The sequence below is a fragment of the Gallus gallus genome, chromosome 4 (assembly GCF_016699485.2).
Source record: "Gallus gallus isolate bGalGal1 chromosome 4, bGalGal1.mat.broiler.GRCg7b, whole genome shotgun sequence".
Classification (NCBI taxonomy): domain Eukaryota; kingdom Metazoa; phylum Chordata; class Aves; order Galliformes; family Phasianidae; genus Gallus; species Gallus gallus.
In genome coordinates, this window is record NC_052535.1 from 69,075,520 (window position 1) to 69,086,842 (window position 11,323).

An 11,323-nucleotide genomic window follows, 5' to 3' on the forward strand; every position below is an offset into this window, starting at 1 on the left:
GCGCAGACACTAATTATCCCCAGCAGCCCGGGGAGGGGAGGGGAGCGGAGCGGAGCGGGGCCACCGCCCGCCGACAAACCTGCCCGGCCAGCTGCTGCTCCCCGCCCGGCTGTCAGGCAGAGGCGTGCGCCTGGCACCCGGCTCGCAGCGCACCCCGTCCCCTCCCTCCGCGCCCACCCCGGCCGACCTGCGGCGGCAAAACAACAGCAACACCCAGCGCCCGGGGGGCAGGAAGGGAGGTGCTCGCTCTGGGGCGCTGCCGCCGAGCTGCCTCCGCCGGCGGGGGCTGGGAGAGGCAGCGGGGAGGTGCGGGGCTGCCCGCGCCGCGCCCCGGCGCGACGGGAGGGGAGGGGAATGGAGGGGAGGGCCGCGCCGAGGCGAGGGCCGGCGGCCGGGCGGCCAAGCGGGGGGCAGAGGTGTGGGCCCGCCTCCGCCCGGCTTGGCGGCTCGCCCGGCCCGGCTGCTTGAGGCCCGTGCCGGGGTGTTTCGTACGGCTGCAGTCGGCCCGTCGCGTCCGGCAGCGCTGGCGGCTCCCCTCACCGCGCCGCCTCAGCACCGCGGGCGGCACCGGCCCCGAGTTCGGTGTTCCGCGGGACAGCCCCCGGCTCGGCCCCGCTCCGGCTCCTCTGGCAGCGGAGAGCGGCCTCCAGGCTCCGGCACACGGGCAGCCTCGTGGAAGCGAAACCCGTCCCAGCACGGCGCTTGCCGCTCGGGGCGGGGTTCTGCCCGTACCGATAGGAAGCGGCGGCCACTTGTCGCCGTAGCCACCTGTGGACTTCCCTTGGAAAACTGTTTTAAAAAAGTAATCTCGGGTTGCTGTCTGAGCTCTCTTAAAAGTTCTGCCGCAAACGCACTGCATAAAATTGTTGTATAGACGTTGTACCATGTAAAATCCTGTCCTCTCCTGGTCGATAAATGGCACCTAACACTTGAAGCAAGGGGTGACCGCCATGCTTGGTCGGTGCTCCTTGAGACCCATCTGTGTGCTAAACGCCCTGAGTAGGACGCCAGCGTAACACGCCTCTCTGTGCACGTTTGGGTTGTTGTTATTTCTTCTTTCCTTAATTATTGCTCACTGAGTCAGTAGGGCTGTAAGAGCACGTGTTCGGTCTACATCTTTATTTCTAGGATGTCTCAGTGTGTCCCTTGACTTCGCTTGCTACTCTGAATGGCTTGGAAAAGCAAACCAAGGCACTGATCTGAAGCCCTGAAGGGTATGACTCACTGACATAACAATACATTGTAGTATCTCCTGGATAATTACACTGCATCATGTCACAACAAGGTATTGTTGAAATATTATCATGTAGCTCATAAAGTGTGATTTTTTTTTTTATTGTAAGCCTATAAAATAAACAAAACTGTTGTGTTAGAACAGACGTGCAGACACAAAGCATTTTGTTAGGGCTGTGAAAAGGAGCTGTAGTAGCAAACACACTCAAGATAACACATTTGTATCGCAATTTGGCATTGTTTTATTTAGGGAACTAGCACAGATGTCACCACTAGCTACAACTCTAAGTCAGGGACAGAGTGGTTTTGATGTGAAACTGCGATACAGGACAAAATATTTGGCAGCGGTGAGGATGCTGCTCCTGGTAAAGTCACTGGCATTTCCTGTTAGCAACTACCTTGTGGTGGCCTCAGGTGAACCACGTTTAATTCAGTGTAATTTTACTGTGTTCTGTGAAGTCACTTAGATTTTATGTTAGCAAATGAGGGGAGAGAGGGCTGTGAATGATGCGTTTGTGGTGTCAAGCAGGATTGTACACCTGTCCACGCTCAGTTGCCTTTGCTTGCTGTTTGTACTTAACCAAAACTTGGAAAGGCTGTTCAAATTCTGAAGTGAACATAATCTCATTGCTTTCAATGGGAATTGTGAAGCTGGGAGGGGGAAGCTGGGGATGTGAAGAATCCCCACCATCTGGTTCACAGACCCAGCAGTTTTAACCAGGTCTGGAAGTGTTTCTGGATCAAAGGGCTGGCTGATGGGCAGCCCTTAACATCTTCCAGCACAACACCTCCTCCATCTCTGCTCTGCCCATCGTCCCAGCAGCAGTTCAAATGTTGATGTGCTGAATGACTTCTCTCTTAAAACAGATGGAAGAGCAGTGGCGTGCAAGTCCCCGGGATAACAGAAATAAGGAATGCTGTGCTGTTCCCCCTTGGTTTGTAGCACATGGCATGAGCCCTTGTCACGAGATGAAGGATTCACATTCAGAAGTGCCAGGGAGAACATGGCACATACTGGTTTCTGATGTGGGCAGACAGGAGCTGGTACATGGACCAGTGGAATGGAATGTGTGCATCCCTGTCAGAAAGAAACAGTATTAAAAACGTTAGATTAAAAGGTACAAGATGTCCTGATATCAACTGGAGGATCAAATCTGGCCATGTTGAAATGAACCCTTGCATCCCCTAACTTACCTCTGTGATGAATGTGACTTAAATTGTACACAAATTTGTAGCTTTTAAAGGTAAAACATTTGATTGTGCTTCTATGAAATAATTTTTAAAAAAGGTGAAACTGAGATTTTTGAGTATTTTTCCAATCCTTAATTCATCAACAAGTTAGGGAAAGAACTTGGAGAAGTTTCCTGGTCCCAGGCAACACAAGTATTACACTGGCATTTGTTCTGAGTTGATCCGTGTTACAAAATTTACTGTCTCGTCAGTGAGTGGCATTACACAGGGAAAATGTCCACTGCAGTCACTGCACTTTTACCTTTGCAGACAGCGATAAGGCTTGTACGTATCTGAGGTGTTGGATATTCACCTTGTGCATCTGGTACTCTCTAAACTAGTTCTGCAGTGAATGAGAGAGAAGTCGTTGTGTATTCAGCAGTATTCGTTATTTCTAATACTTCTTTTACAACAAATGTTTAATCTCAGCAGCACAGTAACGGTATACCCCAGTGCTGTAATTCCAAGTTTTCAGAAATGTGGAAATTGGAACAGTAGGAGTTTAAGTTATTTAGAAGCTTAGATATGTCCATGCTGCAGTCACAGACATACCCAAACTGGGTTTAAACAAGCTGAGAGCAATCCAGCTGCGGCAGCTGGATTGGAAAACATGCCCCAAAAGCTGGGTAAGTACCTGAGGGGTTAGGCTGGCCTGAGCTCCATGGCTAGACTACTATCAGTGCCCAAGCTGACTAATTTAAAGCTAGCCCAGTGATGTTTGCACTATATTCTCATCATATCAGGTGTGCTTGTAATATAGACGTAGCCTACTGTGAGCTGTGTGACTCAGCTCTGTGTCCTGACAGACGACGCTCATGCAGTTCTGGGAGCTGTGTGGGTAGTGTCAACCCACAGGTCCTCGTGAAAGGCTTTTCTAGATACTAAAAACTTCACAGTACAACCCAAGGCACACTTTCACTGTGTGGATGAATCATGAAATCATCAAGGTTGGAGAAGACCTCCAAGATGATCTAGTCCAGCTATTCACCTACTACCAATATTTCCCCACTAAACACGTCCCGTAGCATAACACCTAAACATTTATTGAAGCTTCTCATATTCAAATGGTGACCCCTCATCCTGTAGCCTCTTGAACACGTGAGTAACATGTGAGTCATCCCATGCATTTGCATAATTGGTACTTCACTGTTTGCTTAGAGGAAGGGTAGGACTGTGGTGTGCAGCCAGGCTCTGTGGGTCTGCCATGCAGGTGTAGGAGGGAGGACATCACCCAAGGAGTTCGGTCAGAGCTGGTGATAAGGTGGATGGGCAGTGGGTGGAGGCCTCCCTCCTTCAGGTGCCACTGCCTAGACCAGCTGAGGTTCCTCCGCCCTGCCTCCTCTTCTTGTTGCCCCAGGACCAAGACAACTGCCATCATTGCTCACCCCTAAAATGATCCCCTTCATTTTGTGCAGAAACAAATTTCAGCTGCCACAACACAAGGCTCTTTTGTGCTCATAGCCTCACACAAGGAAGGAATGGACGGCTGCTCTTTCTAGTTATAACCACCCAGTCACACATGACTGCCTTTAATAAAAAAAACAGCCCTCCAAGGGTCAGCCCTCAAGTCCACGACAGCAATCAAAATTACAGAGACAGGCTTTGGGGATAGAGGGAGAAGGAGGATTTAATTTATGTATACATGTTGATACCTTTGAGAACAAGCGTTTGTTGCAGTTGTAACTTTTACCAAAGGCTGCTGAGGTTGAATTTCATTATTTGATGTGTATAAAGATTGTTGTATGAAGTATTGATGTCTAAGATGTAGCTGAGTGAGACTTGAGATTTCCATGACGGAAAGAATAGCAGCAAGTATAGCAGTAACAGCAGCTATATATGTGTCAATAATGTTGGGTGTGGAGATTCCCTTGTCATCAAATTTGTTGTGATGTGAGCTCAGAGGAGGTATGGATATTGATATTGGTGTAATTAAGATCACAGTCCGTCTCTTTTTACCGGTCTTGAGCTTTACATCTGTGCTTCATTTGCATTGAAGACTGAGGCTGTTTTGGTTTTTTTTTCCCCAGTGTGTAAAACAGAAAACCAAAAGGTTAAGTGATTTGCTCATACAAATGCATATGCAGTCAGTAGTTTCGCTGTAGAAGTTCTGTTGCTTGTCAATTCCTGCCCATTATTCTTTCTCAACAGAAAGCAATAAAAACATGTATGTAAGTGAGTTACTCTGTTCAGCTTAATTCACTGTATATATAATGGAAATGAGTTTGCTGACCTTCACTGTACAGCATACCTTTTCTGTGTTCCATAATACCCTGCAAAAGTCTGGAATCAGTGGGAATCAGAGAAGTAACACCCCTCCTTGCTACTGCTCAAAGTCTTGTTGTGCTCTGGCTAGACAGAAAAAGGAATTGTTGATGAATGTAATTTAGATATATAAGTTTATGTCTGCTCGTATGATGTAAAAATCATTTTGACTTTGCTGAGTCAGACAACTCAGGATGCAATGTCAGATCAGTGTCACCTCATCTAGTAAAGGATGTTCCAGCCCATGGCAGGGGAGCCAAATAAGATGCTCTTTAAAGATCCCTTCTAACCCAAGCCATTCTGTGATTCTATGATTCATCCCAGCAGAAAGATGGATCATGGATCTTCCAGGAGAGAAGGTTAAGGGTATCTAACCATAGTAGTCTGTAGTTAAGACTGCTATATCTAGAGTCACCAGTTGTTATCTATTTGCTTGATTGATGGGAAAACAGAAAAGCCTTAAGATATTTTGTTTGTTATTTTGATTTGATTAAAACATTTCTTTGCCTACTTTGTCTTTTTTTTTTTTTTTTTTTAATTATGTACAGTTTCAGCTTTCTATAACTAGAATATGACACAGATTGACCTTTGTAAGCCTCGTATCCAGAAACAGCTTTCAGGTGTATGTCTGCCTGAATGGAAGAATTGGGTCAAATTTGAATGAGAAATGACTTCCAAAAAGAAAGAAAGAAAGAAAGAAAGTAAGAAAAAGAAAAGAAAAAAGGGAAGGGAAGGGAAGGGAAGGGAAGGGAAGGGAAGGGAAGGGAAGGGAAGGGAAGGGAAGGGAAGGGAAGGGAAGGGAAGGGAAGGGAAGGGAAGGGAAGGGAAGGGAAGGGAAGGGAAGGGAAGGGAAGGGAAGGGAAGGGAAGGGAAGGGAAGGGAAGGGAAGGAAAGGAAAGGAAAGGAAAGGAAAGGAAAGGAAAGGAAAGGAAAGGAAAGGAAAGGAAAGGAAAGGAAAGGAAAGGAAAGGAAAGGAAAGGAAAGGAAAGGAAAGGAAAGGAAAGGAAAGGAAGGGAAAGGGAAAGGAAAGGGAAAGGGAAAGGGAAAGGGAAGGAAAAAAATGAAAGACTTTCTCATTTGGGGAGTTTGTTTACTTGTTCAGTTTAGGACATACAGTCAGAAATTCAGAGTCAAATTCAGGTCTGACATAACTCCTTCAACTTACTGGAATTTCCACAGTCACCAATGACTCAGAATGCCCAATATTCAAAAGCAGCCTCCGAAAGGATGCCATTTTGGGAAACAATGTTGTTCCTTTGTTTTGTTTTGTTTTTCTTTTTCTTTTTGGAAAAGCTGGTATTGTGTGAAAAAATATATGCTAGCAGAATTTGAAAAGTTAATATAGGACTGAAAAATGTCTCTCTTTTACTCTGGAATGTTTACTGAAAATTTAGTGCAGTTCTTTGCTGATCTGTGAAGCTCTGAAGTGATTTACCAAACAAAGTGTAGAGTTTAATTCTTTTGTCTGAAGACATGTATTGAAGTTGGCATAATTCATTCCCTTCCTGTTTGATAACACTTTACAGAATCTGTCCAGTTTGGACTGGATTAACCCCTGTAATTGTCTAGCTGCTCTTCTGAATTCAGAGCTGAGCCTGGTCTGTGTGGGACATGGGGCTAAATAACCTTCTGAGGTCCCTTTCAGCCTGACGGTGTGATTCTACACTGTGTACCACTTCTAGGGGAAGAGAAGAACCATTGGCTGTTCATGGCAGCTGCCGCCTTTAAAATGTTGTACTTGTTAAGGCTGAATGAAAATAAACTGTAGGTTAAAATTACCATTATGAAACATTAAGAACAAAGTAAAGGAATAGCCAGTGGCTACTATCTTCCACATAGTGTACTCCAAACATGCATAATATATACTCCAGCAAGAGTGGTGTCTATTGGTTATAAATGGAGATCACATATTGTTCTCTGTTTTTACCAGCAGTACCATCAATTTTTTATCATTTTTTTTTCCTTACTGCATATCCTAAGAATGAAAAGCAAAAAGAGCATGTAGGGAAAACACAGCTGCAATTTCTTTCAAAAAAAAAAAAAAAAATCATATTAACCTGTCTAATATTTTCATCATTGCTATTTTCATGGTATCTCCAAACTACCTTTGTAGGCAATGCTGTTTAGAGTACCAATGTATAAACCAAAAGATTGATGCTTGGGGTGATAAGGGCTGTGGTGTGAAATGTGCTCCATTTATATGAAACGTAATCCTCTGCCCTCTACACAGGCACCCAGTAATATAATTATCAGTCTACCTATTTTAATGAAAGGTGATCTGACAGAAAATTTCAATTATTTACTCAGCAATACATTTTCTATAGCGAGGAATTTTTCCATCTGCGATACAAAATTCTAAGCTTGTTGATTAATGAAAGAATACTCCTGTTAGATGGTGAGCGCCTTGACCTCCAGTATCTCATACGTCCCACTACAGCACAAAACACAGATTAAATTTCACTATTATAATACAGGCAAATACTTTGAAACAATACAGCCAGCAGAAACCTGAGATGAGGATTATCTTGTAGGTCTGGTTTTTCATCCTAGCTAGGGTGTGTTACCTTAATAAGTAAGCCAAATAATTACTTACAGATTCAGCAAATGGTAAGGTCACGTTGGCATTTCTGAGCAAGGAACCATATTAGAGACAACTGATTGATTAAAGTGGCCTTAATTTCCTTGAAATACTCTGATAGCTGTTAGAACTCAAGCACAGTCTACGAGATTATAAAAGAACAGGTACTGGGATAGCAGAGCATGCAGCATTCAGAATGTCTGAAGGCATGTGGTACTACATCAGTATCCTGCCTGCAGTTCATTTTGTTGTTCAGGATTTTGTTGGGAAATATCAAGTGATGTTAAAATGACGTGAAAGCAAAGAAACTATTTCACAATATGCGCAAATCTTCCAGTTGTGCTCACAGTTTTTTCAATACAATAGGAAAAGCATTTGTACAGTGTGTTTTGCCAAACACCTTCATCATTTTTAATGAATCAGATAAAATGAGTATTTTAATGTCACTCAGTGTTTCTCAGTGGAATCTTGAAAGCTAACGGGATTACCAGCAAGTAGACCTTTCTCAGTCTAAGCTCTAAGGAAGACTCACCATTTCTGTTACTTCCTGGGCCTCCTTATCTCCATGCAACAGTTAATGTCAGTATTACATTTTCCAAAATGACCAGGTCCTTTTTAAGTCTTCAACTTTTCAGTATGAATCTTGAGACACTTTTGAAAGACTGTCAAATCAGGGTGGAGTCAGTGCATTCAGGATGCTGTTTTCTCAGACTGTTGGCACTTTTCAGATAGGGCAAACTGGCCTTTTTGTTTTTTTACTTTTGTTGCTGGCAACTGAAGAAGGAAATAGAAATGAAATGTCTGTGTGTTTATCTACTCACTGCAAGCACTGGAGTCATGGCCACCTCCTTGCCTTATCAGTGCTGGATCATTTAACATCCTTCATTATATTTACATAAACCCTGTGTTTTTAACATGCACATTCAATGGTCCCATCTCTGACCTGATTTATATGATTTGTTAAAACTACTAACCGAAGTGTTATTAACAGTACACTTATTTCAGTTGTACTAAATAGCTTCAGACACTCTATTTCAACTGCAGTCCTGCACACATAGTTTGCAAACATTTGGACCACTGACGAATACATAAATATATTAATGTACACATTAAAAGCTCTAATATCAGTATAGTTGGTATGCAGAGAGCTCTAAGGCGTAAAACTAGAGTGGCCGGTGTGGGTGAAGAAAACAGGAAAGGTGAAACAGGTCTTCTGTTCACAAAATCTGTCCACCTATATTGCTTTGTTATCTTAATTTGTTCTTATTCACTTCGGGTCCTAAATGACTGTGCCCTATGTCTCTGCCTTGCTGAGCACTCTCCTGTCTTCACTGAAGAAGGAGCAGCACCTGTACTACTTGTAAAAGCGGCATTTGTAGTAGTGGTCAAAAAAGATGAGATTACAGCTGACACTGATATAAATAAAAAGCAGGTGGGCACGTTATATACCTGTGATGCAGGTAATTTCAATTCTTCATTTTCTTCAAACTTCAACAAAAAGTATTGCATACTTGCTAAGGGAGTTCCTTCTTGCTGCACTTTTGTGAAACAGGAAAACTCATCACTGTTTAACTCATGGAAAACTGAGGCAGTGTAAGCAAGTGAGGGTGAAAATTGTAGTGTCTAAACCAGAAAATTCTCAGTGGAACTTTCAAACGCATGTCTTGGTTTTGAAGTATGGACTTGGACTTTTATGTTTCAGTGGGTCAAGAATTGAAGATGCCTTTCTTGAAACTGCACATAAAACAAGCGAGTCCTCTTTCCTCCTTTCCCTACATCAAAGTGTCTATTTTGAATCCATTTGTATTTGCCGGAGCAGTAGAGAGCTGTTAGGTTTTGAGGCTAATGAACTTCTTCTAAGTCATTTTCAGAATTTTGAACATGATGGTGGCAGTAAGTGTTGACAAGTTGGTTTAGAAACTTATTTTTCCACTCCATGTGATAGAGAAATATTCATGAGTAATAGAAAAATGCCTGAGGCCACAGAGCATACCACCATGGTTAGGTAATTTTGCTCGGAGTTTGCTCTGAGCATGTTGGTGACTTTTGCACCTCAGGTCTCAGGCGCAGAGGCAGTCCCAGCAGACCACTGTCGCAGATGCTGACCAGCTCTGCTCTGGGACGAGGTGGGTCAGAGTGTATTACCACACCAGCACTCTGCTCCAGGGCTGGAGACAGGGTCTTCTGAGCTGGGTTGGTTTCTCTGCATGCCACTGTCTTGGGGGGGAAAGAAAAAAAAAGAAAGAAAGAAAGAAAAAAAAGAAAAAAAAGGAAAATTCATTCCTATTTTCAGAAAGGAGCCACGCTCAAGGACTAAAATCATGTCATCCAACAGGATACTAGTGCCTAAGTCTCTTCAGTCATCTGTTTCTGCTTCAGTTTCTGCTCTCTGAGATGTGCCACCAACTTCCCCAAACCATGAAATACCTGCTTGAACACGTTGCCATGTCCTGACATCCGAACAAAATCTGCTACAATCCTTTGAAAAATTTTTAGTGAGTGTCCAATGACTAATTTCATGCAATCATTCCCACGTGGGTCAGACATGTTTAGTCCCAGTGGTCTGAAGGAACCCACAAAGACTCCCAGATCCAGATGGAGGGTGCCTTTCCCTCTGAACACTCCCACACTGAGCTCTCTCCTGAATGTGGTCCATAGAGGAGGATGTGACTGTCCCTCCTGACATCCTTGCCCTTGCCTCTGCAAAGCTTGCTTATATAACTTCATGAGGCTGAATTCCAGTATCTATAGTAACATTCAAACATAAATAAAACAGTTACCAAAACAAGAAAAAGTTACTGAAAACTATCCAGAAATGAGATCTTACCTCTCCTGGGTCACACACACAGCAAAAGAACGAATTGCAGGGTCTATATAGATTGCCGAAGAGTTTCTTATCCCCATATTGTCTCCTTTCACAGTATGCAAGAAAGATAGAAGAGAGGATAAGGTCTTCAGAGAGGAGAGAACTGACTTGAAATGGGAGTTGGGGAGGACTGCAGCTTGGCTGGTTTTCAAAGATGTTTCTGGAGAGCTGGTAAGAGGGTTTTATTAGAGACGGAAGTAGCAGGAGCCATAGGCATGTTAATGGCTGCAATTGGAAGTGTTTTGGTGCTGGAGGCACTTGCTACTCATGTGTCTGTCTGTCTGGGATGTCTGGATTGCACAGGACTGAGAAGACCAAGATTATGAGAACATGAAGGTGATTTTGCATTCAAATTTACTCTCCTATGTCTACACTGAAAATGTGATCTCTTCAGGTTACTTTGGACTCCATTCATGAGCAGCAATGCTGCACCTATCGTCATCTCTCAAAAGAGCCCCCTCAGAAAAACTGCTGGTGAGACGTGGTCAGAGCAGATTCAAGTCAGAGAAATTCCACCTTTGGTGAATAACTACTTAGAGATATCATCACAGGAACCTACTGTAGCTATTCTGAAACTCACTTTAATGTCCACTGTGCCAGTTGCCATCTTTTCTCCTTACAAATCACTTGCAGAGGACATCAGGAGAGGCTACTGTCTTTACATGTTTCTAATAAAAAGCCTAGGCAAACTGCTACTGATCAGCCATGTCTTTTATGAATAGCTGGAAATACAGAGTTGTAGGCTTGTGGAGCCCCTGATATTTCATAAAAAATACATGTTGTTGGATAACCCTAATGGTTTTCACTTAAGCCATTTGCAACATTTTGTTTTATCTGAATGCTTGACTTTTGAAAAGGAAATATATTGTTGTAGGATTATATTTTGGTGCAAAATTACATCTTTTTGTTATGTGCTTGTGACAGGTAAGAGGTACGATTTGAAAGGACTGAAACCTGAAGTCAAACTTTTTACTTACTAGGTTTCATGTGTGATTGCAAAAAGAGTCAGTTACAAAATGAAAATAGAAAAGGTGTGTAAGCTTAAGTGTACAGCCTAAGGGAAATATTTTTAACGTTATGACAGGCAAAATAGCATTCAAATTCAAAAGCAGTTGTATCTTATTGCTTTGGGACAAATGGTTATATAACAAAGG

At 43.3% G+C, this 11,323-nt stretch overlaps 1 long non-coding RNA gene across 1 annotated transcript; it reads right to left on the minus strand.

Moving 5' to 3' along the window:
* Positions 1–569: 569 nt before the first annotated feature.
* LOC124418367 lies at positions 570–10,325 on the minus strand. The gene is made up of 3 exons (XR_006939238.1): positions 10,131–10,325; positions 7,836–9,520; positions 570–2,311 (listed from the first exon to the last, which is right to left on the minus strand). It is a non-coding gene; the product is annotated as an uncharacterized LOC124418367 (long non-coding RNA).
* Positions 10,326–11,323: the final 998 nt, after the last annotated feature.